The 22,089-nt window shown below is 43.3% G+C and overlaps 1 protein-coding gene across 4 annotated transcripts in view; it reads left to right on the top strand.

Annotated features, from left to right (window-relative positions):
* The first annotated feature begins 4,864 nt into the window (after window positions 1-4,864).
* Window positions 4,865-22,089, top strand: part of LOC121596377 (cyclic nucleotide-gated cation channel subunit A-like) — an 87,048-nt gene continuing 69,823 nt past the window's right edge. The window contains exons 1-2 of one of the 4 annotated variants that reach the window (XM_041921259.1): window positions 4,866-5,086; window positions 5,146-6,638. The gene's annotated coding sequence lies outside the window, so the exon portion shown is untranslated. Of the gene's footprint in view, window positions 6,639-22,089 lie in introns of all 4 variants that reach the window. The other 3 variants (XM_041921260.1, XM_041921261.1, XM_041921262.1) reach the window with 3 other exon arrangements.

Raw genomic sequence — 22,089 nt, forward strand, 5'->3', positions numbered from 1 at the left:
CCGCGACTGCGACTGATGATTACGTTTGTCGAACGTGGTCTATATATATAGCAGTTGGAACGTGTGCTTACCACAGTTTTATATTTTTTGGTTGATATGGATTCCATTTTTCCTGGAAATATAATTGATAAACAAAGCAAACCTGAGCTGTTCTTCCCTCTACGAAACGGGGGGAAAAGAATGTTAATCAGCTGCTGTGCAATTTCGAGCAGTTTCTTGGGACAGGCCACTAAAGTGCTAAAGTGCTCCAGTGCATCTCCAGTAGCGTTGGGTTTCATGAATCTTCTGTTGAGATTCATTCATATGATTCTTCAGTGATGAGTGATTCGAATCTCGAGTCGAATCTCCAAAGATTCATGAATCTATAATACTCATAAATCTATAAAAAATCATATATCCCTTTGGATTAATGAATCTTTAGAGATGTATGATCTCCAGAATATTGAATTTGCCCAATCCCACCTACAACTTGCACGTTGTCGGTTCAACTACGTGGTACTTTCCAAGAAGTTTCAAAAGTCTGTATAGGCTGGCATGTCCACGTAGGTTGTTACGCAAAAAAGAAAAAAAGAATCATTCATCTTTCCAATCGGGATTCAGATTGATTGAATCATTCCAAAGATTCATTCAGATTCATAAATCTGAATTTGAACTACTCAACACTACACTAAAGTGCTAAAGTGCTCCAATGTATCTCCATTTCGCTCTCAGGCGCTGTGGCTGGCGGGTTGGTAGACCGACTTGGTCGTTTGGTCGTGGCATGCAATTGTCTGCAACTGATCGAACCGATATTCGCTGCCTTCGGTAGGCAGGAAATGGGACAAAACCTGCGCAAATTTTGCCCCGTTTCCTGCGCTTAACTTCAGAGCTCTCTGCGCAATGGTGAGCAGGTTTTTGGCGCCATCTATTGATTAATTGTTCTTATAAATGTATTGCAGAGTTTACCTTGTCAATTTGGCATCGTAAAGACGTTATCAGTTCGGGGGACGTAAACCTTCAACTCAGGCGACGTAAACCTTAGACAGTCGAAGTCTATAAAAGAGAGAGTAAGCCTCTGAATATACTATTTCAAACAAAAGTTTGTATAACATATGAGGATACATCCCCTCTCGCCAAATAGAAGAAGAAGTAGAATCCCTGTAATGTTTGCATTTAAAAAATGGACCGAATTTGTCGATTTTTCAAGTTGTTTATCTTAACCAGCTCTAACAAAATATTGAATGCATTTTCAATAATAGTATCCCATGAGTCAGTGGACTCATTTAACACCTTTATCAGTCGAACTCTAACCGAGATGGCCAAAAAAGTAAAGCAACTTCGTTTCGAAGCGTGCACGATCAAACAACGGCACCCCGTAGCGTCAAAAACGGACTCCGTGCGGAAGTTAGTGCACGTCTTATAAGCCTGTTTCGGCATCTACAACATATTGGCACTATTAGACAACAATCGAAGCATCGAAAGGAAGCCCAGTTCCCTATGGCCAACGACTCTATGGCGGAGTTGTAGCAATACCTCGTTGATACACAAGTGGCACCGAAGCCTCTTAATCATAACGTTTTTAAATTATCCAAGAGTGGGCCTACAGAGAAAACCTACCCCGTTTTCGAGGATGGATTGCATGACAAACTTGAGAAGGGAGGTAAGAGAATTGTTCACAATAACTCTACTTGCGAATGTCCGTTCGCCAAGCGCATTTCCATAGATAATTGTAATGGCTACTTCTTCGAAACTGATTCGCTACAGGTTGATAGAGAGGCTCTGCAACCCCTCCATCCAAAGGGACCATGGTGTTGGGTGCAATGTATTAGCGGGTTATCGGACTGTAGTCAGTCAACGAACCGGTTGAGGGTTTTGGGCCGATTATTAAACCTAAGTGTTATTTATGTGCATCAGATCAACGTTTCTGGAATTGTATGTCGCACGTTGCTCACAACTAGTGATGGGTAATCCGGAGCGGAGTCATGGATCAACTCCGACTCCGGTGCGCAAAATATGACTCCGACTCCGGATCACAACCGGATTCAACTCCGAATCAGTCCGGATCAGTCCGGATCACTCCGGATCACTCCGGATCAGTCCGGATCAGTCCGGATTACTCCGGATCAGTCCGGACTACTCCGGACCAGTTCAGATCACTCCAAATCACTCCGGATCACTCCAGATCACTCCGGATCACTCCGGATCAGTCCAGATTACTCCGGACCAGTCCGGATCACTTCAGATTACTCCGGATCAATCTGGATTAATCCGGATTAGTTGAAATGAGTCCGGATCAGTTCGGATCAGTTTGGATCAGTCCGAGTGAGTCTGGGTCACTCTGGAGTACTTCGGATCAGTTCGGATCAGTCCGAATGAGTCTGAATGTCTGCGAACAGACGGCGTCAACGGGCCTGCCCACGCCGGAATGCACAGCCGATGGCATACGATTCTATCTTCACGATTGACATGAGAGGGACAGAGCTTATACCCCGAACGTACCCGAAAGGTATGCATGCTTCACTCATCAAGATTTAAAGGCAAGGACAAGGCAAAAGAGACAAAGAAAAGTTACACGGCTACACATGTCCTCTAGACTGATCCGGTGTGATACGGACTGATCCGGAGTGATCCGGAGTGATCCGGAGTGATCCGGAGTGATCCGGAGTGATCCGGAGTGATCCGGAGTGATCCGGAGTGATCCGGAGTGATCCGGAGTGATCCGGAGTGATCCGGAGTGACTGATCCGGACTCGGAGTCGATGAGTCCGGAGGTTTGCTCGTGCGCACCCCCCCCCCCCCCCCGGTAAAACAGTCCGGAGTAACTCCGAGTCCGATTCCAAGGGGTACCGGAGTCGGATCGATCCGACTCCGGTAAAAAATCGTATTTACCCATCACTACTCACAACACGACGTAAACAATGCCCTTAAACGCATGAGCATATTCTTCCAGCATGCACTACGCTTCAATTACACCTGAAGCTCATCACAACAGTTGAGAAGTGCCCAACAACTTAGACCGCGCTCTGGCAGCTATCGAAAAAGACAGCAGACTCGAACAAACGTCGTTTTGAAGCGGAGTACAGAGGCTACTGGAGCAGCCCACTCTCTTAGTAGAGAGACGCCTATTCCGACCCACTGGAAATTGAAAGAGACACGTAAGGTGAACGAAATGTGGAAATGCTAGTTGCAAGGACACCTCACAGTGAATGAGCTTGCCAGAGGCATCAAACAGATGAAGGGCAACAGCTGTAGCAGATAAGGGCAATGAAGCTCTGGAGCTTTTGAAGATGGGATCATACGAGGATTACTGTCGAGGTCCATCATCTGATCGAGAAGATCTACCGCCCAGAGGAACTACTCAATATACAAACAAAGTGACACAGATCTAGAACATGCTGTCGGAAAGCGGTTGAGTCTTACCAAGGCCTGAGTTAAGCTGACGAACTGTTAGCTCTTCAGTATTGCCCTGCTATATGTCATGCAAAGTGCATGGTTTCGGGTAATGAAATCGGGTGTCTGGAACGATTATTTGGACCGCTAATTCCTTCGCCACCAATACCTTGGATTAGCGTCTGGCATTGCCGTGCTTGGAAGGACATCTGTCCAAGAATTGGATTGATAATCAATGGGACAAAGGCTTATCCAGTGATCTGGTGAGGTCACCTTATGGGCATGGCACCTTCGTATTAGTAAACGGCAACAACCCTGAATGACTAGAGGAGTTCTGTTATCTTGGAACGGCTGTACCTTCGTGTAACGATACTACTAAAGAGGCAAAATCTGTAGGTAGCCTTCATCTCCAACATCTGCTTAGTGATCGATTGTGCAACCGTGACAACCATTGTTTTTGATTTTCGTATACATAAAATTATTCCCAAACTTCCCAGACCTCGTCATGTGATTTGATCGCTCATTCCTAATGACACCTTATTTTCACACCTTTAATCTCCACCACCATGAGCTACCACTTGGCAGCTCATTCACGCCGGACAAGCTCGAATCTGTTCACATCCCTTGCCGATAAGGATAACGACTACTACTAACGACTACCGGAAGCGTTTCCACACACATGACTCCAGCAGGGGCGTCGGGATTTGTGTGTATGTGTATGTGTGTGGGAAGCCCGGGAAGGAGCTTGTCTGCTTAAAGCACTGCGCACGTACGGGCATCAACTCCAAGGCCAATACCATGACCGTACCAATCCTGCCTTGATAATGGATAACAGTGCTATTTCACCACTTTACGAGTGTGTTATCATTCGGGCCCCTTTACAGTTCCGCAACACGCGTACCCACTGGGGAAGGGATGGTAAAAAGCGTGACTGTTTGGGGCGGAATCCGACGAAACACAGGTCGTGTATCTCTCCAAAGATAGTAGCGGCGGCCCCGAGAGCCCGAGAGCGGGCCTCCCGGTGGCGCCCTCGTACCCTTTAAGGAAGGGCGCTTTCCACGGGTGGGGGCCAGCAGCAGCAGCTGGAAACGACGTACGAGAGCGAGAGAGTGCAAGAGTGAGAGCACACATAGACATAGACACGTTTGCGCTTGTGAGTGAGCGAGCGAGAGTGCCTAACAGCGTGGGAGATGCTGCGCGCAAGCTTGAGATCAAAATCGTGAATCAGTTCGTGCTTCTACCATCATCATCATCATCATCATCACCACCACCATCGTCATCATTGGCATCCTCGATATCATTCAGAAAAACGGTTCGTCCATTACGGCTCTCCGGCCGAACGCGCTCTCCGCGGTAAGCGTGTATATCCTGTGGTGGCTCTCCCGAGACTCCGAAGCGTCCTTCCGAAGCCGCACGGTGTACGGTGCGATGGATGGATGGGACACGCGTGTGAGTTATATTCGGCTTGCCGATGCCGAGCATCCGACGGGCGCCCGCGGCACAATGATGATCCTCGCCGTTCCTGAATGAAACGGGGCCCGACCAGTCCCGTCCAGTCTCGGGTAAACAAACAATCGCATCGGCAGTAGTGCCAGCAGCATCGGCAGCATCGGCAGCATCGGCAGCAGCAGCAGCAGCAGCAGCATATTAGCCGCCAGGCAGTTCGGCGTATCCGCGTGAGTGGCGGTTTGGTGTGTGTGGTGGCCACGGGATAATCGGTCAGTGGAAGACAACTGGTTAACAATATTTACAATTTAAGTTTTTAATATTAAAACAGATATATTGGCTCTCCGATGGTTTATGCCAACGGCGTGTGAGATAGCCGCTCCGGATGCTGGATTTGGTGATGCCAACAGCGTGCTCGTCGTAGCAGGCGGTTTGAATTTGAATGTTTGTGTGTTGGTAAGGCCGTGTCACAGGCAGGCTGGAAGTAAAGGGCAGCAGTAAGCCATGAAGCAGTTGTGCGCGGTGATTTGTGTTGGTAAAATGCACTTCCAATTTAAGTGCTGCTTCTAATGGTTCCATAGTTCCAGCTGCTCCCTCCACAAGTGCATTTCTGTGTGAGTTTGTGCGTGTGTGAATAAGCGTGTTTGTATCGCTGTGTACTGGTTCAAGGCCAACAACCTCCCGGTCAAGGGGGGTCTGGGGAGAGTCCCGAGGTAAAAGTGGTGATAAAAGCGCCAAACCGCGAACCACTTTGCGTGTGCGTCGTGTCGCTGTAGGAGGAAACCCGGTGGTGGCAACAAATTTATCTTGCAAGAAAAGTGGAAAATAGAAAGAGAGTGGATAATTAAATACAACATAATGAACTTCTTGAAGCGGTTCCATCCGTGCTGGCCGGCGGTGCACTCCGTCTGCTAAAGTTTCCCTGGTGCCGTCCCTGGACGGACGGGCCGTGGCCTAAACCTGCGTTTCACAAACACACTAACTCGAAAGACATCCGAGTGTGTGTGTGGTTGTTGGGAGTGTTTCCTGGCAGTATTCCCCCCCACCCCACCTCCCCTCCCTTTATTTTGTGCATCCCATCGGCGAGGTACGGTGTTGTGTTTCGCGCCCAAGAGTGGGCCATTAGTGTGTGTGTGCTAAAGTTGGGGAAAATTTATGTACCACAAACACCATCCGGCCATCCCATCCCTAGGCACGGTTAAAGCACTCTTCTGAAAGCCAGAGTGCATCAACAACAACAACAACAGCAGCAGCGGTGTCAGTGTGTCGTGTCAGTGTCTGTGTGTGTGTGTAGTTTGTGAAGGATCCTGAAGGAGTTTGCTCTATCTTGTTAGTGAAATTGTTTCAAATTCCGTGTTGAAAGTTGCACCCTTCAACTACAGAAGCGAAAAGCGAGCAGGGTGAGTGCATTTCATACGAATTTCCACCCACCACTTGTGCTTTGTGTGCGTGTGTGTGTGGGCTTTAGTGTGTATGTGAGAGTGAAATTCTCAGAAGAAAGCAAAGTTCGCCATTCGAGGCTTGAAACTTGTTGATTAATTTCACCGGTCGCAAAGCGCTTGGCGCTTTTAAAACAGGAAATGAATCTACAGCCATTCGCCTGGCGGGTGCACACTCTTGTTTGGTGTCGATCTGTGCTCAGTGCATGCTACGATTAAGTGAGTGTGTCGAGCCAAGCAGTAGGGCAGCAAACTGGTGCGATCTAAGCCCATAACACTCGTAACACTTCGTAACGGTGGCAGCCACAGAGTGAATGCACGGGAGAAGCAAATTAACACACATCGTTCCCTCATCCTGGACCTGGAGTGCAGTTGCAAGACGCAGGTAAACAAAATGCATTCTAACGTAAATCGTTCAAAGCTATAAGACCACGTCTACGGCTATTCATCAATCATTTAGTTCGTGTAGTGTTTAAAACTGGTGTTAAACCTCTGGAAAGGTGAGATGATGTTCCCTATTCTTTTTGTGATTTACTGGCATTTCGTCGCCATTGCAATGATGATTTAATTATCTACCAGACTGCTGTACGTTTGCGCTACAATTACCGGAACTGACCGGAATGGTAACCTTGAGCCCGGGAGTGTAATTCACACCGTTTGGCTGGCGAGTGTTCTGGGTAAATGTCAGATCAATCAACTGGCCATTCGTTTGCGTGACGAAATGGTGCACAAATGGCACACAGCCTCTGCCTGTAGCCTGTGTCGACAGATGATAAATGGTGCTTACGGGGGTTTAACCCATCACCGAGATGATTAAATGTAACGTATGCATTGAAAGCAATCGCATGTAAGCGATCTGGTATCTGGTGTAGAGGGATCGTTTTATGGCGCTTGATCCGGGATGGAAAGGGCCTTTTGGTCAACCCTGATCAAACTCGGTTTCTTTTGTAAAGCTACAACCAAACGATTAGAATTGAGACAATATGAGGAAAAGTCTTCAATAATTATATTTTCTTAAAGAACCATTAATGATCATAAAATCAGAAGGTAGAATTCAGTTATCAAACCTGTTTTCAAAGAGCAAACTAAATGCAAAGTTATTGCCTAAATATAGAGTTTGAGGGCAGAAAACTTCTATTTACTAAATAAATCAGAACAGAATTATTGAACCAGATATGACCATTAGTTCGGATTTATGTGAAAGGAATGCTGCACCTATGAAATTTAACTCGTCATAGGTTCATAAAGTCCGTTTCTTTTCTTGTAATTAAGTAATAATTATTGCAGATTATAAGTTAACCAAATTGAATTCACCATTAATTTCTTCTAAAATGCATGGACATAAAAAATAGTCCTTTTCTCGCAGAACATCACCAGTCCAGTATACGCGTACAGCATTAATGACAATTTAGTTCCTTGATCTGATTCGGTAGGCTTGACCTTGGTTTACAATCAGAAATTTAGTAAACATTGCCGTCACATTTGGAAAATACGTTATCTAAATCTCTTCATTTGTTACGATTTGTGTAAATACTCAAACCCTTTCATTCGTTTCAGCCTAAAATCTTTGTGCTATGGTATTGTCCGTTCTATCATAGGCATTGTCCCTTGAGCAATAACGTAGGATATTGACAGATTAGAAGTTGTTCAATGAATATCAATGAATATGTGTTTATATGTGTACTTGTGTTATGTTTCTTGTTCACAATATGCAACTAAGTGCTTACTGTTTTGGTCGTGAAACTTTGGAACATATTTTCTTCTTTTTGGCACAACACCCGCTGTCGGTACAGTGCCGTCTGTACCACGAGACCAACCCAAAACATATACGTACAGTTTATACGTACGTATTATGTTAATATCTATTGGTGCTCCACTTGTGTTCTCAGTCAGATACTGGCTCCTGCTTCACTATGTTGAATTTTAGGTTAGAGGACAATGTACAAATTAGGTCGCATAATTCTTTAGAAATAGCATTGATATTAATTTAACAAGATTTAATGTCTCATTTATGGAGCATCTCTTGATTATCATTACGTAGATTTTGGACACTTATCCTGTCTCATCAGCTTTTTTTTAGGCCTAGGCTCAAGTATTGATATGTATCCTCGAGTGTCGCCAGATGACTTAAGAAACACGAATACTAATCAAATATATTATAATGCAAAAATCTAAGATAAATTGATGATTAAGGGAGTCATTACTAAAGCCTAATTGCCAGTTCAACAATTATTTCAAATGACTAGTCTAGATATGATCATGAATCAATGGAATTAGTGTAAAAAGTCCCCTAAATAAATGAAAAATTTGACAATTTCCGAGAAAATAGTTAAGATATACTTGTTTTTTTTCCATAAAATCTAAGACTTAATTTTTTTTTACAAAAAATTATGTCCTATTGAAGAAAATAATGACATTTTCAATTTCAAAGACCTCTCGTACACAACTTTTTTTCTGTCTCAGGAATCACCAACTAACTGGAAATGCTGTAGCATTGCGCCTGTTACCATACAAGAGTTGAAACGTTTCTGAATTCGTGCGAAAAATCGTTCAAATTGTACCATTTTTGAAAGGCACACATTGCACACCGAATCGAGTCCAAGCGACATCATATAACGAGCGCGAGTTTATGACGCTTACATAAATATCCCGTGTGCCATTAAGCAGCTCCGCTAGCACATTCCGAAATGGAGGTACAAATGTTTGGCTTTTGCATAATGATATTAAACAAAAGGCAGCGCGTTGTAAACTGCACCGGGGCGGCAGCCTGCCCGCTCAGCAAACACATTCCACACTCCGCAACGTGACACATTATTTACACATCTCTGGTGGGGACAGCTGGAAATTTCACCCTCGTTTCCTGCACCTTTTGTGCAATTGGGGAAACGATGAGGGGGGGGGGGGGAGGGTGACAAGGAGAAAGGAATCTTGTTCGTAGAACACCCATTTTTACGACCGGAGCCGTTTGTGGCATTGCGCGTTCTCATTGCGTACGCAAAACACGTGCATGTACCGCAACATCGGCTGCCTGCATCGCTTTTTTTTGCTTTCAAAAGGGCAGTTAAAAATGTCAATTAATTATGAGTTTTCCACGAAACAGAGCGAAAAAGGTTCGATATTTTTTCGGCGAGGACTGTAAAAATAATCAACAACTACAACAATGGGCAACGCCCGGCACGCGGCATTGTGTATGTTTGGGACAGTTAAAGGAAGGATTTTCAACCGAATCCGATCGCTCTCACCCTCTACCCAGCTCCCAACCATTTTCCGTTTGCTGAAAAATAATTAAACACAAAGAATGGCCACCTCCATAAAATGACAATTTTCGCCCCGATTAGCGCAACGGAGTCATTTGCTGAAGTGGCCGTAAATTTTAAAGTCGCAAATCAGACATCTTAATAGGAATTGGTGCCCGTGTGCCATAAATTCGGTGCGAACCTGGTAGCAGGCAACAGTTGAGGTGGTGGTGGAAAATTCATCGAACGGGCGGGGCGCTCTGCTGATCCGTTCCGCTACTGTGCCACTCTCCGGAGCGGGAGCATTCGGGCTTTGGGATGAAAATTAAGATACAGTAATTATAAATCGTTCCGCTCCATCACTTTGCCAGGGGGTTGTGTTGCTGTTTTGTCGTGTACGGCAACAACCCTTGGCGTTGTAGCAGCGTGCGATATCGAACAGGAAGCTCCGGAGGGCGAGGGATTTCAAGGAAAATCGAATCGAAATCATCTAAGCCAGCCAGTGAGCCAGCCGATGAGAGCGTTAATCACCGCGCTCACTTCCGCCCCGGTGAGCTTCGACGGGATGCAGGAAACTTTGCAGGGAATCGGATTTAATTAGAACTCTGGATGTGTTGACCGAACCCATTTCATCTCGCCTTCACCCACACCCACCCACCTTTGTGTTTGTTTGTGTCCCGCTGCGAGTACGATTGCGACTGCCAGCTACCGTTGGGCTGCCTGAAGCAGTCTTATCGGGGCGGAAGGACTCGGTTGATTGAGTAGCTGCTACTGCTGTTTGTTTTATGTGTTTGTTGCATTTTTTTCATCCTTTCCTTTCCACTTCGATCAATTCGAGCTTTTGGCGCCCTTTTTTTATGACTCTTTCTTCTCTCATTCTCTTCTGCGCCGCCGCCATACGCTTCAAGTGCAGATTGCGCAATCGGTTAGTCTGCGGAAGCTTTTGGTGAAGCTTTGCTATATCGAGTGCATGTGCTGAACAGCTTTTGATTGCTTAATAGAAGTGCCAAACGATTGACCTTTTTCGCCAGCAGTACCCTTTTTATATTTAGAAGATCTTCTGCTTCGAGCGCAAATACACTTTAACTGACCCTTTGGGTGGCTTCGTTTTGTTTCGGTTTATGCTTTGCCCTTCTAAACCGGGGAGCTTTCGGGTTGTTTAGCATGTGTTGACCTGAGCTGAGATTAGTGTGGTTCCAACATTTCTTTCTCTTAAATTGCTAAAAATGCTTGGAGGCTTTCTCTTTGAACCTTTTTTAAGGTGAAGAAAGAACACACGCTGGTGCAGGTGACCCACTGAAAACTGACCGTTCGAGCTCGCCGGGCCATCGGGTTCGATCGGTCTGTCGGTCGTTGATGTCGGCCACTACCCTCAATGCTGCTCAAACACTCAATTAATTTCCTTCCCTGCGTGACAACGGCGTTGATTGATTTGGTGACTGATTAGAACGGATTAATTAAGTTCCATCAGGGGAAAAAAAGAAGCAGACGGGGCTACTCTTTCTACCGTTGGGTTTACTTTCTCCGTACTGCGCGGGCTTCCGGCAATTCGATAACCCAGACAGGACATCTTGCTGTGCGTGGGCACATGTGGTTTTCCTTTTCCCCCGATGCGGTGCAACCACACAGTGCCCGGTGCGGTTAATTGATCGGACACTTTCACGGACACGTGTGTGGGTGTGTTTGTGCACGGAAGGGATGGCGGTAGGAGAATGTTCTTTCTTCCCCCCACACGGGTGAAGCAGAAGTTACCACGTGTTTGGTTTCGGTGGTTTTTCGGTGCGTCACAGCTGGACGTTTGTGCTGGCGCATGGCAAGGGTTCGCAATGTTGGGTTAAGGATGGGCCTTTTTTGTTTTGCTTCCGTTCATTTTGTGTGTGTGTGTGTAGGGGTAAGCAGTATCAGAAACTCGTTTAATTTAACCAAAATACTTGCCACATACGGTGGCGGTGTCGGTGTGGGTGGCATTGGTGGTGACGTATGTAAACAAAACACTTTGAAATCTATGTGAATAGGATCGTAACGAATTGAAAAATAAAACCCTGACAGGGATGAAATAGGGAAACCCCGTATCATGTTGCGCTGGCAAAGTTTTGTCTGCCGCCGGTAGAATAGTGTTGTTTTGACAAAATTGATTAATTAGTTTTCTGCTTTTGGCTTGGTTTGGTACTATTGCTATGTGTTTTGGTGTTTTTTTGTGGGAAGAAGTTTGTTCTAGTGATCTCCGTCAGAACTTTATCAATATACTGTCTCCCCCTCTTTGTGCTATTCATCCAGGATGAGTCGTTTAATGCTTTATTCCAGTAAGCTATGTGGGGCTATAGTGATGTGTGATTGAATTTACGATGAAACCTTCAGAAACGCGTTGAATGAGATACGTGAAACGGTTTTAAAACCGAAAATAAAAATTCGCATTAGAGGCAAACAATTTGAAAATCGTTGTAATCTGAGAGATTTCAAAGCTAAGCGGAAAATGGCAAATATTTGAAATAAAAAATCATTTTGAAAAGGTAGGTAAAGACGGACACTGCGGGTAAGATGGACTTCACTTCTCTTAAATGCATGAAAAAGGTAATTTTCAAAAAAAAAATCAACAATGCAGCTTCCTAACTTAAAGTTAAACAAGACATTTGAGAACATTTGTGGCATTATATATGCAAAACTGTTTAAAGTATAAACCATTACGCAACTAGAAAAAGTAATAAATAAGCGAGCAATGAAACACCGGTCAAAATAGCAGTCAAACGTTATGATATTACTCGCTCGACGCTGATGACCAATCTAATTCCAGTTCTTCACGAAATCCAATATTTTGTCACGACTTTAATAAAAAAAAATAAAGTACTGATATCAAATCGTTCAGGATTAGATGAGAGTGTCTATGGGTTTACAGATATCAAAAAGTTCAATCTTCAATGTAAGAAATGGCTGGACCTATTAACAAGTCCTTCAAATATGCTGTGGTCGCGGACTTTCCGCGGAATAATTTCGTAAAGCAATTTTCTAGACCGTTGTTCTGTAAGCTAGAGCAACGTCAGCTGTTAGAGCGCGATATTTCAATAATGCTTTAGATGCTGCATTCTACGATATATTACATCTTTCCCGTATCAAGTGTCCGTCTTAACCGAACATTTCAAAACTGCACGAAAAAAATCATCTTTTTCATTCTTGAAAAAAAAAAACGCAAAAATCGATGGAAACCTAAAAGTTTCATCACATTTTCGGATAGAACATGAGTGTAAGATAATGTATGCACATTTTAATGGTCGTTGCACCTATATATCCTTAGATTTTTACCATTTCTCTTAACGTGTCCGTCTTTACTTACCTTCCCTTATTGATACTGGTCGATTAAATTATTTACTTAGATGGGATGGTTTTTGATAAGTTTTGAAATTAGTTAAATTCATAAGAATACCATCGAAAGATATGTAATTGCATTAATGTTTTTAGGCTGTATCTAAAAAGCAATTTTTTTATTTGTACACTTTAATGGGCAATTATTTCTGGTTATTAACTAAAAGAATATGTTTATAAAACTGTTTTAATAATTTAATTCAATTTGAATAAAAACTAATAACTTGCTAAGGCCTACTACTGGCAATAAATGTTTGTATCGTCTGCAAAATAAGTACGAATGTATCTAAATTTGTCGAATACTAGTGACACTCTTTTTTAAAGTTCCTATAATAGGAAACTCACATCCACTTATCGATTGATCATGGTTAATCCATATAAACTATTGTAATGTACATGTATATCTTCTGCCTTGTATTTATGTTGTATTTTTGTATTTATGTATTTTTATTGCTTTATCCCAAGACTGCCAACCCCTTGGCACAATCTTTGTTACATGAAGCACTTTATCATTGAGTTCAAAACTTAGTTGGTTCAACAGATAGTGAACAACAAAAAATAACGACAGTTTGCATATAGAACATCTCATAATCATAATCTCAATTTTTCCGAAATTGTATTTACAGAAATACTAACTTGCAGAAAATATCAAAGATGGATCTAATACCATTTACACCACTGTATAAAGCTCAATCATATCAACGTTCGTAGTAAAGAAACGTAATGATTTTTCGTTGGAAGCCAACCACAAATCTGTGTGTGAAGTCGGCACACCACGTGTGAGTTAATATTTTCATGATATGTTTCTCTTCACCGGAAGCGAAGCACACCCATCGATCGAGCCGTTCCAGCAGGCGCCAAACCGGAGGGGGCGGTTCATCGCACCTCCAAGAAACATAAACACCGTTAATCGTTTTTCTCCATGCCCTTACGCCGAAACGTAATTCATTTAATCCCCTTCGTCTTACGCGCCGCCATGGCAGAACCGTCTTCGCAAAAAGGGGACCGGCGGGCGCCGGCACCGATTTGCATGAGGCATGATAATCCGGATGTTTTCTTGGGTGGGATTCCGCCCCAGTCCCAGTGGTGGATCGATGGCGGCGGCACCAGCAGTGCCGTGGGGCCCTCTGCGTCTTTGCACGATCTTACGCGACTCCCTGTTCCACGCTACCCGTGTTCTGTCGCGCTGCTGATATCCGTCGCCACTGTGTCACATCGAAGTGTGTTCCTTCACCTTTGTTGAAAACAAAACAACGAATGAATAAAAAAAAAAAACAAAAGCCCCAAGGAGACGATGCCATCCCGGTGCAAAGATTAGGAAAGTTTATCGATAAATAAAACTTCTCCCGTCTGCGCGCCCCTGTCTGGGCAGAGCCCGCGGATGGGAAGGGCCATCGTTCGGGCATGCCCGGGCTGGTGGGCCCTTTCTGCTGTCGTTGCCCTTCGGTGCTTTTTTGCGTTTTGGAGATCGAAATTTAAATACCGTAACTCCGCTAGAACATTTTCTCCAGACTCCTTTATGGCGGTGGGTATAGAAACCTGTATCTGAACGCTATTTGATGCTGCCTGCATGGTTTCATTCTGGCTCGATAAAGGTAATCAACGCGTAGCATGTTTCTGCCACGGGTAGATTGTGATGTGCTTGGTAGTCTTTAGACTAAAAGGTGAAATAGATTTTTGATCAAAGATAAAATGGTTAATTTCCGACTCGATGGCTCAAACCGGTTGGATGAGGTATGCAAAGTCAGTGATGTGAAGGATTTCTTTCGAAGTAAAACGGCCTTTTAAAGCGTTCATATGGGTGAAAACGTACATAGAAATCAACACTCTCTTTTTCCTATGCTTTGATTTGATGGTTGACTTGGCAGCAAAGAAAGATGAAGTTTTTGAATCCCATGTCAATCACATTATTCAAAGTGATAAATAATTTGTCTGATATACTACCGAACGGTTTTTTTTTTCAAATTTAAATTATTACTTTTAATGTAACACTTTGTTAAACTGTACAGTATAAAATACGAAGATACGTTCTTTTTCTTCTTCTCCTTCTTCTTCTTAGGAACAACAACCGTTGCCGGTCAAGGCCTGCCTGTGCCACTAGTGGGCTTCGCTTTTAGTGACTTATTGATTTACCCATAGTAGGATAGTCAGGGAGAGAGATCGTGAGCGGTTTCGGACACTCCTGAGGCAGGCCAAGACCGCAAAGCGGTTGTAGCGCCGGAAAAGAAGAAGAAAAAAAGGATAGTCAGGACCCCCACGGGCATGTTGTTAACACAACACTAAACTAAATATGATGTATTTATATATGTTATGTTATATGTTATGTGAATCTTCAAGGGACTGTCAGTTTAGAAATGCCAAATCACATACGCAGCTTGAAGGCATTCATTTTTAAGAGCATGTCTCTTGTATGGAATATGAAGGGACTGTCAAAATGTTCATCTTAAAGAAACAATTCATCTTGAAGAGACTACATCTTAGAGAGATTTCGCTGTTTATCAATAATGGAGCCCTTCACTATTCTAGTCAGCTTTTTTATATGGAGTTTGACAGTTGGAGTCTGAAATCATGTCAACACTCCGTACAAAATACTGTGATTTTCAGTCTAGATTATTTCAGTCTCAAAGCTAGAATTAGATTCGAGTACCTGATCGAAAAAAAATCAAAACAAAATGACGTGTTTTGCATTCTTCCCAAGGTGCATTAAAGATATCAGGTAGGACGATGTTGCATCGAAACAAAAATAATGGATGTTAAGTGTTAAAACCAACAATAGATTTAGCTTACAATTAGCAGTATTTCTCGTAATTTGTTTTGGTAAATAAAATAAATATTTTCAGAGCGTTTTTTACGATAAAAATCAACCTTCTAAATACATATACCTTGGGATGAGCCCACCTGTATATTATAACCACTTTGATAGCTGCTTGAAAACTGCTATACAATGCAAACAGCTGATAGGCTGAAATTTCACCCTACGAACTGAAACGGGAACGGGCCCAATATCCGAAAGCAAATCAAAAGCAAAGCTAAAAGTCGTAAAATTTTGTGTACAGATCGAATTTGACACAGTATGTTCCATAGAACTAGACAACAACTGGATGTTAAAAACTTGTTAAAAATTACAGCATCTTTCCTGATGCGTACTACGCATCTCCTACATCTGCATACTGAAATTTTTTTTTTACCAAAAGATGTAATGTAACGAACGCCATGTTCATCGTTCATTCCAGCTCCTGCCGAATGCAAAATTAAATAACCCTTCTCTAATTAATGCTTGACTTGTTAATGCTTCCACAATGTACATCCTGTTCGATTATGCCAGTGTCGTAGCCCTTTTTTCGTTCGTGCGCGACGTGACCTAATTATAGAGGAGGCTAGAAAACTTTTAGCTTCCGTGTAGCATTTCCGTTTTTGTTGTAGCACTACATGGCAAAACCTGTTGCACTCCACAACCCCCCCCCCCAAAACGGTAGTATTTCGTTCGTAGTTGCTCATTAGTTAATTAAACTTTTCTAAGAATGTAAGCCAGCTTCACTTCACTGAGTTTACTATGTTCGCGCATTTGCTGTATGTTTCTCTCGAAAGTAGCAAACTTTTCAGCTGTCAAGAAACATTGCCAACTTGTATCATTTTGTGAGCCACGCGTGTGTGAGCGGGTGGCTTTGTTGTAGAAACACCCACCTTTCCCGGGTCGCTTTGTAGACAGCATGTTTTCCACGATGGACATGCAACTGTGCGACCCGAAGCTGCACTACAGTAGCCAATTTTCAACAGAACAAGGTGTGTTAACCGCTTCATTATATGGTGCGTGTCGCGAGTGGAATTGAACGCTGTTCCGCGCTCCACGGCGGTAGGTAGCAATTGTTCACAAATTGGAGCCAATCTAGAGGGCAGTAAAAACACGCTCCCACAAACGGACCGGACAGTGCCGACGGTAAATGGTAAATTAGTGTTAAATGCGTCTGCGTTACGCTCAATGCGAAGCGGCAAACGATACAGCAACGGACACATAGAGCAGGAGAAGGAAAGGGAGGAGGTACTCTGTCTGGAAAATAGAGGATTGGCGCTTGTTTTGCTGTGTGTACTGTGCCGTAAATTATATCCATACACACACACACACACATACAGACACACGAGCTCACCAGGACAGACAGGCGAATTACTTCAGAAAGTTCATCAGCATTCTTGTGCGTCGCTGGGGTGCCTCCTCCCGGGAGCAAGGAGTGCATTGAACATGATTTAAAACGGTAATTAGACGTTATAATTTATGGCCATCGGATAAGACCGTGACGTCGCGCTGGCCCATCAAAAGGTGAACCCGCTGGCCGGAGATGACGATGTCCTCCCGGGAGAGCGTCCTTCCGGCCCGTGAGCTTGAAGTGCTCAAATTGACTCCCCCAGAGACGGTCGGCCGGTGGGAAAAGGGCTCGCGACTCGAATCGACTCGGATGGTGCTTCGGGAGGACGTGGTTTATTTATGCCATTGTTCGATTATGTCACTTCCGACAGCTGACGACGTTGAGCGATGTTTTGCCAGCGAGAGCGGATAATTAAAAGTATCTGTCATTTCGAAACTGTCAAGCTCAGTGCGCGATTGGGACGTGATAGTCGCGTTTGCAATCATTGTAGTTGAAGTTTTGTAGACGTTGCATGCAGTGCAATTTGTACAGCTCAAAAGCAATTCTGCAAGGTATGGTGTTATGCAGATGAAGTTGTTATGAAGTTGAATAACTCTATGATGAAAAGTTTTTTTCCTAAATTGTTTTCCACATTTCACAGAAAAAAAGGCTTTCATCGCTTTACTATAGCTAGTAACTTATTATTAATCTAATTAAGTCGTAAAGATCTAAACTGTCTTTATTAAATAGTCCTAGTGAAGCTCAATCACACCGTGTAAGAAGCAACATATTAATTTCCAATCAATTGTAACTTTAATTACAGCCCGGCATGATGGAGGCGCATGGTACACGACGATCACGAAACGTTAAAAATAATTTTTCACAGTAACGAAGGTTAAAGAGCCTAATGTTGCATTGTGATTTGTTACATTAATTCTTCTTCTTCTTTTGGCTCAACAACCGTTGCCGGTCAAGGCCTGCCTGTACCACACTACTTGTGGGTTTGGCTTTCAGTAACTTATTGATCCCCCCATAGCAGGATAGTCAGTCCTACGTATGGCGGCACGGTCCATTTGGGGCTTGAACCTATGACGGGCATGTTGTTACATTAACACTCTGATAAATAGTCTAAAAAGATCTTGATCTATCTCTAAAATGAAAAATAGTTTAAAAATTACACTCTTTTTAGTATGTACTGGCATGCTTCTTAAGTAGGAATTTTGAAATGTACCTTTCTTATCTAATACATTGATTTTGGATATAATTTTTAATCGTTCTAATTTAAAATACATTCTAGAAAAACCCGCAGAAAAACATCATAGATAAAGAGAGGTTCCACGTTCAAATTAAATGTTTAGAAGGATGCTTAAAAGCTATAAAGATAATATACAATATACAGATTATACAGATAAACAACTCCTTAGTAACAAAAAACGCAAAAGGGATTATAAAAGCTTTTTTATATTCCCAATAATTTTTAAATAGCAATTTTTTTGATAATTTTATAAATTTATATTTTCATATTTATGACACTCACAATTTTTCTCAACTTTTCACGTTCGAAAAACAGCAAAAAGATACGATTGGATGAACAAGATTCTATCACATATTTGCTAGGACACCTTTGTGTTGAAACGCTCATGCAAAGAAATGATAAATATTTTACATTTCGGCTTACATACAATTTGCTTTCGCCCAAAATGATAATTGCAGACAACAAAAAAAAAGAAGCAAAACACATCATAAAGTTGCGTTCGTGCTCGTTGCGCTCTGCCGATCATATCGATTCGTCTCCTACCGCTGCTCGTTTCATTAGCTTCGCTAAAAAATATCATTATATTGATATCTAATTTTACACCGCTGCTACTTCAAAGACAAGCCCACCATCCATCGATGCGCGATTTCACACGAAAGCATTAAGCGCTTTGGATGGAGCTACAGCGTACAGCACGCAAGCGGCAACATAAAAATGCTAGCAAAATATTCCACTCGGTTGAGTGAAAATCGCAAAGAAAATAGCCACAGAAAAAAGGAGGCTGAGCATAGCAAAGCTGTCCTCTGCCTACGGGCGAATGGGAAGTTTATATCTTCTTCCTACAACTCGGAAGATATCATCGTTCCGGTTGTTCTTTCTTTTTTTGTGTTGTTGCCCCGTAACACTGTTCGATGCGGAAGCTGTGCCAGTTGTGCTCCGTTCTGCTACCAGCACACATCCTTTTTCCTCGATACGAGATCCTTCCATCGTGGCTGTCAACGCATCACATTTTGTCGCCAATTCATTCGATGCTAGGTTCCGACAAATTTTGCCCGCCAAATCGATTGCACGTTTGCAGCCGGCTGGAGCGAAAGACGTAAAAAGACGTACCGAAACCGTACGCATAAGAAGCTCCCGTCTCGTACATTTGGATTTGCCTGCAGGAATGAAGGAATGGAGAGTAAGACGAAGAAGGCAAAAATAGCGAGAAAAAGTTATGCCGTCTCCAGGGCGTCGGTATAACTTTTTCTTTCTTTTTTTTATTATTGTGTATGTACATTTGTCCCCCTACTGCACGTCGTCAGGGACGAGTGTCGCACCCATGCTCCGCTCCGAGACGGCTATGTGTGTGTGTGAGTATGTGCATGTGCGAGTGGGCAAACAAATCAAGCGACAGAAGCAGGAAAACGATAGCAGACCGACAGCGAACCAAACGCATGGGAAGGCTAGTGCCATTTGGCAGGCAACGCTTTGCGGAGCGAATCGGCTCGGTGATGGTAGGACAGGAAGGACAGGAACCGGCTGCGATGGGGGCCCGTGAAAATAGGATCACGGTTCGCGACCATCCAATCCACGCTTTTGATGGACAGCGACCGCGCCCGTTTTTGACATCAATCCCTGACGAGACTATGCGTTATGCGTAGTTATGCGCGTCGGCCAAGCGATGGCCAAGCGAGCTGCGGGTAGACTTCAATGTCCAGGAATTTTTTTCCCCAGCTGACACGATCGCCCAAACCTATCAGGGACGATGGCTGGCCAATACGGCTAAAGGGCGGAGAGAGAGAGAGAGAGAGCTGCCATGGACTCGCGTGAGCTGCTGTGCAAATGTTTGTGTGTGATAATAATTTTTGTCACATCATTTTGAAATTAATACCATCATATTACCTTTACTGGGGGGAAGTAGCCCTTCCCCCTTATGCTTTGTTGGTGTTTATGGATTATGACCATGGCATTTTCTCGTGGAGGAAAGTGAAAAAATCTACCAACGAGCTTACTGGCTCGGTCCACGTCCACGAGGGCGTCCGTTTCCGGACGGTCCGGTACGATTACTAAACTGTTTGCGTCACCACATGCTACCCGGCGATAATTAAGCGAAACGGTGGCCAATCCATATATGAGACCGTGTCCAGCTTTTGGACACTGATCGAACGGAGCGCTGAGCGACACGTAATTAAGTTGTTTTCAAAAGCAGATGACCGAGCAGAACACGGCGAGCCTAATGTTCGATTTTTGTTGCGTTTAATATGAAAAGCAAGAGTTATGTTATATATAGTATTGCATGTTGTTTTACTGACTTTGTGCTGTTTGCGTAATATATTGTATAAGTCCTGGTTAAGATAAAATATTTTAAAATATGGAGACGCCTGGTGCCTGGTAGTTTTGTGATCATTTAAGGAATTATGTTTGGTATAAACCCTTAAAAACATTTTCATTTGATTTGTAAATATTTTTAAATTAACCAGAACTCTTTTTCCACTAGATTTAACTGATTTTATATCTTATTTAATACTGAATGTCTCTAGTTTAACTATTTTTGTACCTGTTTCTAGCAGTAAAGCCTCAAAACTCCAATATTTATAACTGACTCATAATATTACCCTAACACGGTTTTTAAATAGTAAAGACAAACATAAACACAAGTGTTAGAAGTGTACGTTTAATATGAGATATTATTTAAAGCACTATGGTGGCAACTTCACCTCCGCACCAATAGTCCACCAAAAGTCAAAAGAAAATACAAAATAAATGGTTAGAATAACAAGTTCTGATTGACTCGTTTTACCATTTCAAATATCAAATATCAAGCAAACCTTTGGTTCCTGCTTCAATTAACAGCTAGCCTTAAATGTGTAGTAAATTTACGTCTTCGCTTTCATTAGCAGCGAATGTAGCAAACAAAAACATCTCCCGTTGCCGAGGACCTGGCAATAACTTCCAGTGTGATTCTGGTGAAATACTGAAAGGTCCTTCGAATAACTTTAAATAATTGCACCCTCATAACAGCGCTCATTGCGCACTCCTCTCTCCAACTTCTGCTCGGTGACATTTTATTCTGCCTTCACTATAAATAGAGGGTTCGTCCCAAAGCTGTCCCGAGCGAGCGGTTCGAGTCCAATTAGTTGTTACGTAATGAGATGATTTCTAATTTTATCTCGTTTGGACGTACTTCACAGCGTGCTGCAACCTTTTTCAGCTAAAACCCATGTACCCGTGAAACGGTCCACACCGTTCAATGGCCATACCAGATAGTGTGAGTTTAAGGGAGGAGGGGACAAAACATCAACAACCACTCTCCAATACGGAGAGTAAGTACTGCGTACCAGCGCACTGACAAGTAAATGTCAGTTTGCATATCGACTCGGCGTGGTACTTTCTTACAAGCGCACAAGAAGCTCTTCAGCATGAAACATTGCTTAACTTTTTCGCAACCTTGTTTAAAGTTGGCGCTTCAAACTTCGAACCACCAGCCACCGTCTCTCGCTTCCTCGCATCAGGCATCGGTTCCGGCGAAAATGTTTGTTAATTAATTTCAAATTGATTTTTGACAGTCATTAGCACTGGCGTGACATTGGCGTAACAATGTCGAGCCCGGGCCGCTTCCTTCCGCACACACACAAACACACACACACCGCCCCTACTGACAATACCCCTATAAATCTTTGGGTCAAACAGCAAAGTAATGCACCGTACTTCCCGGCAGCAAGCAGTAAAGTTGCCAAAGTGGTGGGTCCCATCAAGACACAAGGGCTCCCTTCAGACTTAGGGATTTTGTCACTGTCGCAGATATCAAGGCGCAGGCAAACGTCTTGTCAAAGTGTCATGAATATTTAATGAACTGAGCCGCTGCACACTGGTATCTCTCGCAGC

This window comes from Anopheles merus, chromosome 3R (assembly GCF_017562075.2).
Source record: "Anopheles merus strain MAF chromosome 3R, AmerM5.1, whole genome shotgun sequence".
NCBI classification, from domain to species: domain Eukaryota; kingdom Metazoa; phylum Arthropoda; class Insecta; order Diptera; family Culicidae; genus Anopheles; species Anopheles merus.